This window comes from Sorex fumeus, unplaced genomic scaffold (assembly GCF_029834395.1).
Source record: "Sorex fumeus unplaced genomic scaffold, SorFum_2.1 ptg000122l, whole genome shotgun sequence".
In the NCBI taxonomy this organism is placed as follows: domain Eukaryota; kingdom Metazoa; phylum Chordata; class Mammalia; order Eulipotyphla; family Soricidae; genus Sorex; species Sorex fumeus.
Genome location: NW_026606179.1, coordinates 41,463,876 through 41,470,303, shown reverse-complemented (window position 1 = coordinate 41,470,303; position 6,428 = coordinate 41,463,876).

The window sequence follows — 6,428 nt, the reverse complement described above, 5'->3', positions numbered from 1 at the left end:
ACCACCTGGGAGCACTTCTGGACCCTCCAAAATAACCAAACTAATATTTGTCCTTAGGATCTACTCCCTACTAAAGTTTTTCAAACATATCACAACATCTTCCTAGCCAAAAATTTGGAAAATAATAATCTTCACTCCTATCATTTCTACTTTTGTTTAGTGGAACCTTCTCATTGCCTACTTTTATACTTTCATATTCAGCCAAACCCTTGAATCTGTCTGCTTTTAGTGATCACTATTCCGCAGACCTTTCCACATTTTTCTTTTAATTTTTTGAACTTCAGATTGCTTTCCTTTCTCTTTTCCTTCTACCCTCACTTCTATTTTCTGCTTTCCTTCATTCCCCAAATCTTCCATGCTAAACTGCCAAGTCATATGCAATTAATTCCTTTGCAGGGTTTAACAACAAATCAATAAGGCACTAACTTGATGGGTAAGTTTTGAACCTGATTATTCAATTTCCTATTAACATCTCCATTAAAAACTTTCTTTTGATAACCATGCATTTATCCTAATGTTATATAACAGCTAGTATAAAAAGGTTTCATCCTTCCAAACAAAACAACATGCATTTTCTGACAACCATAAAGTATATTAATAAGTAGAGAAGAAATAAAGCAGTTTCAGGAAAGCTGGATTATGTATTTTCTCTATTAGCATATATATTTTCTGTTTGGCTCATAAAATAATTTCTCCCGAATACAAAAAGCAAAATATTTTCAATGTAATTGTATGCAGTTTGTCATATAATTTTGTGGCACAGGAAAGATACTACCTGTCAAGTCATGCCCATGAAACTAAATTATACTAAAAAATGTGTTATATTACAGACTAATTATAAAAGCAACCAAAATTCAAAACAAATCCTATTTGCTATATAAGATAATATATGTTTGCACAAAATTCCAAAATAAATAATCTCAGAGGAGAATTGAGGATGACATTAAATTCAAAAAAGCTAAAATGCAGCAACATGTAAGAGCAGCTTAAAGTTTATTCTTCTACCAATAAGTTAGGTATCTCCGGTATTTTCCAGTAATAAAGGAGAAAAAAACCCCTGGACTTTGTTAAAGTAAGGATGGTTTACAACAGTGCAACTGCTTACATTTTAGGTAGACAGTGTTACCATGGGGCTGGAATGATAACACAGCGGGTAGGGCGTTTTCCTTGCACACAGCCAACATGGCTGACCCGAGTTTGATTCCTCTGCCTCTCTCAGAGAGCCCGGCAAGCTACCAAGAGTATCTCACTCCCAAGGCAAAGCCTGGCAAGCTCCCCGTGACGTATTTGATATGCCAAACACAGTAACAAAGTCTCACAATGTTACTGGGCCCGCTTCAGCAAATCGATGAACTGGAGGATACTGATAGTGATAGTGATAGTATTACCATATGACACTTATCACTAATATGCCAATTTGTACACCACTCCATTAGTTCTTTCTCAGCTGCCCTCTTCTTCCTATCTCCCCATTATAACTTCAGTTCTGTAATAAGAATCTAAGGGTATGTTTTCTTTGGATATTGTCTTTTTCATTGTTTTCTTTCTTCATATCCTACATATACATAAGATCATCCAGTATTTGCCTGTCTCCTTCTGACATTTCTTTTCATAATGCCCTATAGTTTTATTCATGTTGTAACAAAAAGGCAAGATTTCGCCTTTTTTAATACGTAGTATCCCACCTTGTATATATACTACATTTATTTTTCTCCATTTATCTGTTGACACATTATTTTCAGATCTTGGCACTGTCATTATCACTGTCCTACCATTGTTCATCGATTTGCTCGAGCGGGCCCAGTAATGTCTCCATTGTGACAACTGTTACTGTGTTTGGCATATTGAATACATCACAGATAGATTGACATTTGGCATGCGGGTGAGATACTCTTGGTAGCTTGCCAGATCTTGGCAATTTTAAATAACACTACAATGAACATTGGTGTGCATATATCATATTGAATTAGAGTTCTGTGTTTGATATATATCAAGGAATGGAATTACTAGATCATATGGCAGTTCTCTTTTCAGTTTTATCTAAGTCTCCATACTGTTTTCTGTCATGTCTGAACAAGTTTACAATCTTACCTCATTACCAAAAGTTAATGAGGATTCCTTTTCACTGCATTGTGGAATCTAGTCCACCACCTCCTCTCTCACCCCTCCCCTCCATTCTCTTCTCCTTATCTCCTCTCTCCTCCTCTTTCTGTGACATCAACCAGTTCTTAATCCTTAAGCATTCTACACTCAGATATCAATCCTGGTAGGGCTCAGTAGACCAAATTGGGTGTCAGGGATTGAACCCAAGTTGGTCACATTGAAGGAAAGCACCCTGCCCATTGTACCATCTCTCTGGTCACTCCTGGCCTTTCCTTAATAGCTGAAGCCCACTTATGTTTACACAAATATATTTAAGAAAAATGATAAAAATGACAAACATATGATATTGCTATTAATGCTTCTATATATTTTCCAACTATGTCTAATTACATAATCGAAAATCAGATGGGCTGGTCACGTAATGAGATTTAAAGATGACCGCTGGACTAGAGCTGTTACTGACTGTATTCCACGGGATGTCAAAAGACTGCGTGGCCGCCCACCTTCCATATGGTCAGACTTCTTCGTCAAGATCATGAACAATCGGTTTGAGGCCCTTCATGTTCCCGGAGTGAACAGATGCCATTGGGCTACACTACCACGCGACAGGGACAAATGGAGACGTTACTGGCGCCCGCTCAAGCAAATCGACGACTAACGGGAAGTTAAGTGATAAGTGAAGTGATGTCTAATTACAGTGTTACATTGAGACACCCAAAGATAACTAGTAAGTTTGACTTTCACTGTTACCCAATTCAATTGAGCTGACAAAACATGCAAATTGATGTTAGGTGACAAGGCATGCAGTAGTGTAAATGGAATGAGAGATGATGCCAAACACCTGGAAACAAAACTATGGTCTCAGACTGAAGAACTAAGGTTATCAGAACTGGAGAAAGAGAGGGATCCGTGGTGGGGAGAGAAAGTGGTGGAAAGTACTTTGCTGGGTAACCTACTTTGAAGTGGAATACATTTGTACTCCCAAAACAAATGCAGTAATGAAAAGTAACAAGAACTCAATAAAACTTTTTTTTGTAAAGAGGTTAATGGAGCCAGAGAGCTAGTTCGGTGGGCTGGAGCATATACTCTTTATGCAGGAGGCCCTGGTTCAATCCCTAAAACTGCTAGGAGTGACCCCTGAGAAGCACCAACTATGTAGTATATACACCAAGTCTACATATGTACACACTCATTATAGAGTGTTCTGAAATTAAAATGTGCATATAATTTAATGTAAAATTATAAGCATAGAGAATGCTTACATATAGTAAAGATTAATTTATAAACATATATTAGAGATTACTTGGAAAATAGAGAATAAAACAGATTTGTTATTTGTTTTCACAAAGCAATATTCTAATTTATAACATATGACAAATACTTACTATGTATGCTATAATATGTATTTTATTAGCATAAATAGCATAGTTTTTAATCATTTATCCTCCATCTTGTTCTCTCAGTTTTACTTATTACTTTTTTTATGTATTATGTATTACTTTTCTGGTATTTTCTTGCTACTTTCTAACAGAACTGAACAACTTTGTTACTGATGAAGGAGTTTCTTGAATCTGTTTATTCAGTCACCAGAGTAGAAAATTCTGAAAACATAATCTGTTTCCTCTTCATTGGGGGGTTTTCCTACAATAAAATTTCTTTTAGCTTGTTCTTCTTCCCATTGGATCTCTGGCTCCTCCCCTTGGAAATAGGCCAGTGATATCAGCTAGAGGCAAAACTCATCTGGGATGGTGGAGCAGTAAGCAGAAGGTAAGGAAAGAAGGGTTGTGTGGGGCGTTAATATGATGTAGGTCGGGTGTGGAGGCTGCTGGAATCTACCTGGGAGAGTTCTGCCATCCTGTGAGAACAGACAGAGATGACAGAGAAAATCTAGAAAATCTAGAAAATCCCTCACCACCTTCCCAAGAGGTTAATACAAAAACTCACCCCCAGCACAGGAATATTGAATACCAATGGAGAAAACACACAAAAACCCATTCAAGTTCAATGAGTGAAAAGAGTATCACAAAAGACATTTTTGCCCTCCCGTTGATCGTCGATTTGCTCGAGCGGGCCCAGTTACATCTCTATTGGAGACTTTGTTTGTTACTGTGTTTGGCATATCGAATACATCACGGGGAGCTTGCCAGGCTCTGCTGTGCGGGCGAGATACTCTCGGTACATAACCAACACCAATAAATCCTCAGACAGTGTCTTTGATGACACCATGATGGTGTTCAATGAGTTCAAAGAAACAATAGCACAGGCAGTCAACAAAGCACGAGAAAATATGAGAGTCAAAATGAAAAAAAAAAGATATTACAGTCAGAAATGACAGAAATGAAGAACAAAGTAAGTAATGTAATAAATGCAACAGAATCACTGAACAGTTGAATAACAGAAGCTGAACAAAAAAAATGAGCTCCAAGATGAGGAGGAACTGCTAGGAAACAGCAGAAAGTGATAAATAGTCTGAAAATAAATGAATGTCATATTAGAGAACTATGAGATCAGTTCAATTGAAACAATATAAGAATCACTGGAGGCCCTGAAGAACAGTAAGGCAGATGTGAAGAAACAATAGTTAAGAAAATCACCAATGGGTATTTCTCAGAGTTGAGGATTGCAGTCACCAAGATCCAAAAGAGACCCCAAGGGTCCCAGGGAAAATAGACCCAGTTAGGAAAACTCCAAGACATATTATTCTCCAAATAACACAATCGAAAGATAGAGACAGAATACTGAAAGCAACAGGATAAAAACAGGAACTTAGATCCAAAGGAAAGCCCATAAGATCTACAGCGTATACTAATGAGACTTCTCAAGCCAGAAAAATATGTGAAAGATACAGCAAAAAAAAAAACTCAACAAAATACCTCATCAAGAATACTTAATCCAGCTAGATTGCCATTCAGATGTGAAAGATCTATAGAGAGCTTTATGGATAGGCAGCAGCTCAGGAAATTCATAACCTTGCAACCGGTTCTGCCTGAAGTGGTAAAAGAGCTCCTTTAAAGGACAGGAGGAGAAAGAGGCCGGAGCTATAGCACAGTGGGTAGGGCATTTGCCTTGAATGAGGCCGACCCAGGTTTGATTCTCAGGATGCCATATGGCCCCCTGAGCACCGCCAGGAGTAATCCCGAGTGCATGAGCCAGGAGTAACTCCTTTGCAAGGTGAGGTATGACCCAAAAAGCAAATAAATAAATAAATAATTAATTAAAAATTAAAAAATAAAGGACAGGAAAAACTTCCCATCATGTGGCATTGAGCATGGCACTCACTAATGGTGCATATGATTGTCCTCAACTACAGTTTGAAAGGTTCAAATCATATAGCAATTAATGATCACAAATTAATTTTTACTGATTTTCGTCGATTGCCTCGAGCAGGCCCCAGTAACGTCTCTTTCATCCTAGCCCTGAGATTATATTCAAGGATCTTTAGGAGAATGAGACCCATCATTGTAACTGGTATTTGGCATATTTGGTATGCCACGGGGAGTTTGCCAGACTCTGCCCTGTGGGCAGGCTACATTCGATAGCCTGCAAGTTTGTCCAAAGTAGGAATGAGATAATAAGATGTCATAAAAAGATGTCCTGATAAGACGTTGCATTCGCGGCCGCGCAGTTCCGGGATCTGGATTTTATAGTCTCCGAGTCTTGGCCGCTGATGGGATTACACGGCACCAGGGGGCCAGGTGGTGGGTGTGACCCGGCCTACTGGAATTTGGAGGATCTGGGTGGAGGATGCACAACTCCAATCTGAGTAGGCTTGGAGATCTCGGCCCCGGAACCCGCGTGGCTTTGTCCCTCTGCCAGTACCTTCATGTGTGCGGAGAGTGGTCTCAGCATGGTGGCTTTTACTGATTTATTTTCTAATAATTTTATTTGCCATTCTTTTGAGTGTTTTTGACCAAGTATGTAAAAAATAAATTTGGTATATGCCTGCCAAGAGGGTAAAAAACTAGAAACCTCTTTATGACTGGGAAAATACGATGATTACTGCAATAAGATTCAAGTATAAAATAAAATTTAGTGCAATATATTTTAAATGCCAAAGTTGAAAACTTAGATGTGAGGATAGGCAGTATACTATATTGCATTAAATGGTTTGAATTTCCTTATTTACATAGGTTAAAATCATACAGCATCTGATCAAATTGACTTTTGTTGATTTATCTTCTGATAATTCCATTTACCATCCCTTTAAGTTTTGTTGGAACAAGCAATATGAAATCAATTTGTTATATACCTACCAAGGGGACAAGACTGATGAAGGCAGGGACCCTGGTAACGCTGGTGGTAGGATTGGTGTTGTAACACTGTAT